The following is a 3,467-nucleotide window of genomic DNA, read 5'->3' on the forward strand; positions in this document are numbered from 1 at the left end:
GACATAAGAACACCCCCCTCTCCCTTCAGATTTTGGACTTATTAGTTTTGGCACTGGCATTTCCATCTGTTCACGGGGTCTCCTGCTTCCGGGCCCTTATTCAGACATTATTCAGATCTGTTTGTTTTTTGAAATTGTCAAAACCATGTGCACTGCAGGTGGGGCAGATGTAACATGTGCAGAGAGAGTTAAATTTGGGTGGGGTGTGTTGAAACTGAAATCTAAATTGTAGTGTAAAAATAATGCTGCCAATAATTAACCTTACACAGAAACAAAATAACTCATACAAATCTAACTGTCTCTGCACATGTTACATCTGCCCCACCTGCAGTTCTGCCCATTTTGAGAACAAATTTGTACTGCGATCAGATCTGAATAAGGGCCCCAATAGGACACTATTTAAAAATCAGGGGTGCAGGGGATTGCCAGCTGGGTCTTGAGGTCCAAGCCCCTGGGCCTCATAGCAGTTGTATCCACTGCACCCTCTATAGTTACACCACTGTATATGAATATGCAGAAATCATTGAAATTGGAACTGGTTAAAATACAGACATTCTGTCAGAATCCCAATAGGTTCCAGTAAGTACAGGGTTTGGGGTCAGGTACTAGAGGAAGGGTTAGACTTCAGGGGTAGAGTGTTTAGGGTTGGGCTATGGTGGAAGGGAGGATAAGGATTAGGCTGTGAGAGGGGAAGGATAGGGTTAGACAGCGGGATGGCGAGGTTAGGGCGTAACTGCAGTGGTGGGAGTCCATGTTTAGGGGTGAGGCTAGTCTCTAGAGGGGGTGTTGCCAGCTGTCACAAAGGCTTGGGTAACCATTAGAGAGTATAGAATTGGCTTCAAACTTCAGAATGCCAATGCTGGAATACTGATAGCTGACATCCCAAACGTAAGTGTGCAGGGCTAGGGGCAGGCCAGGGAAGAGGGGATAGTTTTATGCACTAGTAGGGGGACGTAGAGTCAAGCTGTGGGGTGGAAGCAATGGTTAGGATGCAGAGAGTGGGGTTAGTTATAGGAACTTACAAGGGGGGATAGGTTAGGCAGCGGGTGGGAAGGTTAGGTTTAGGCAGTGGGTTATGTAGGTTAGGGTTTAGCACTAGCAGGCAGGGTTAGGGTCAGGCTGTGGGGGAGGAGGGTTTAGACTGCTGCAAGGTAGGGATGGGGGATAGGGTTACGGTATGTACAGAGCCCCTCTCGGGATGCTGGGATTGGTCTTTTGTAATACTATATGTATACCATGGGGTCGATCCTATTAACGCGAAGGGTGCGGTTTTAATGCTGAAAATGGCAAACAAATTAATCCTAACTCGCACCCTTCGCAGGGCCGAATTCGCTTAAAATTCCTATGTAGGTGCGAGCACTTTTAAGCATATTCGGCACCCTGTAAAGTGGAACGGTGCTAATAGGATCGACCCCCATGCGTATGTGTATATATATATATATATGCCACACACATTGCAGCAGGATCACAAGAGGCACGCAAGAGGCGTGCAGCAGCTCCGCTACGAGCTTTTGTCTTCTTCTCTCCAGTGTCTACACACACTACTTAGGAGGGAAGGAGACTTGCATGGCTATGCCTCTGTTCTAGCAGGCAGATTAGGTAGAACCCGCCGGTCTATTGGCGCAGCGCTGCAGCTGCATCCCGGTGGCGGAGTCACATGCAATACATCTCATGTGAAAGGACCGCATGCAATTTATGGAATGTGATCCTGCCGCCCAGGGAAGGACCTTCCCAGAGCGGCTCAGGGGGAGTCGGGTGGCCATACACTGCTCTGATACATTGCAGTAGTGTATGGCAACCTTAAGATATGCCACCCACAACTACAGTATGTATTTGGATGGCTAATTGACAATGTCTAGGTCGACAGTCAATAGGTTGACACCATATGGTCAACATATATATGATTGACATGGTCAAAAATGCCAACACAAGCAAAAGGTTCCACGGTTATAATTGACACATAAAAAAGGTTGAAACCAGTTTCTGGGGATTTTTTTATTCCTTATACTTTTTCATACTATACCATCCGAAGCATGGCAAGCAAATTGAAGGGACACGGTACACTTATTTGGGGTCTACATGCTCAGGTGTCAACATTGACACACATAAAAAAGTGAAGAACTCATGTCGACCTTTTCATGAGTTGACCTTTTCTGCTTCCGCCTCTTTTTCCAGTGTTGACCTTGTGCATGTCAACTTAGACATTGTCAATATAATATAGCACACCTCTCTGCAGATTAAAGGTACGCACAGCGTGTCATGACCCTCGTCTGCAACTAATCTATAAAGTATCCATTCTGAGTGATATAATAAACATATCTGCTATACAAATTAAGGCATTGCCATATTGATTTCAGCAGCAATAACACTGCATTTCGGTTAAGGAGGCCACACACGCACCGATGCGGGCGGTGCGATGCTGTACGATGGGGTGCGCACTCCCGCGGGACGTCATCGTACAGTACAAAAAGTATGTGCTGCACATACTTTTTGTACTAGCTTTTTCTAGCACAGCATCGCATCGCATGCACATCGTATGCACAAGGCATACGATGCGATGCTATGTGTGCTAGTTAAGCCCACAACGCACGCCGGGATCTGTGCGTGTGTGGGCTGCATTACACTGTCCTGCAGTCTATTAACAATGTGCATGCACAGACTTATGTCTAGGGTGTCAGGTAGAAAGACTGTCTGAGACTTGTAACTTGATCATATATAAAAATATATATTGTCAGCATTGAGATCTAGAAATGTAATCACACCAGATGTGTGCCAGTGCTAAGGCAATAAGTAGCTAGCTGTCTTACAAGCACAGAAATGGCTTTGCCACAAATAAAGCAATTGGGGTTCCAGTGAGAATACAATATATCACAATAACCAAGATGCAGGGAGCTGCAGCATCCCTCGCCCACTGACATTGGCCATGGCTAGATATTTCTCAATACAGCTATATGCATGATGAAATGCAATTCATATATCGAATTATAAATGCCCAGAGTGTTGTGAAGAATGAATATGTTACAGCTGGACTGCCATTTGGTTATTAGACTGAATGGATAAAGTGATATACAGTAGGCAGTGTGAGGGGACAGGCTGTGACAAGGCAGCCATAGACAGCCAGTGCACCATTTTCCTCCTCACGACAGACATGCACAAATAAGGGAAGGAGGCAGCGGCACGTCTCTGTCCTGGTTGCCTGAAACGACCTCTGCTGCAGGTCTGACATTACAGTGCGCTCCCCCCTCCTCCCAGGCTGGCAGTCAGCCACGTCTGTGCAGCAGCTTGGCCAGGGTTCATGGCTGGGATCTCAACCAATCTCTTCTCACTGTATTTGTAGTTAGGGGAGAAGGGGATCTGCCTCCTAATAGTAAGTGATGGTGCAAAGCGCCAATCACCTCATGTGCACTGTCTGGGGAGGCCGGTCTCCGGCTGCAAAGTGGGAGCAGCAGGGGATCATGCGAGGACTG

Source organism: Crinia signifera, chromosome 1, assembly GCF_055691185.1.
Source record: "Crinia signifera chromosome 1, ASM5569118v1, whole genome shotgun sequence".
Lineage (NCBI taxonomy): Eukaryota > Metazoa > Chordata > Amphibia > Anura > Myobatrachidae > Crinia > Crinia signifera.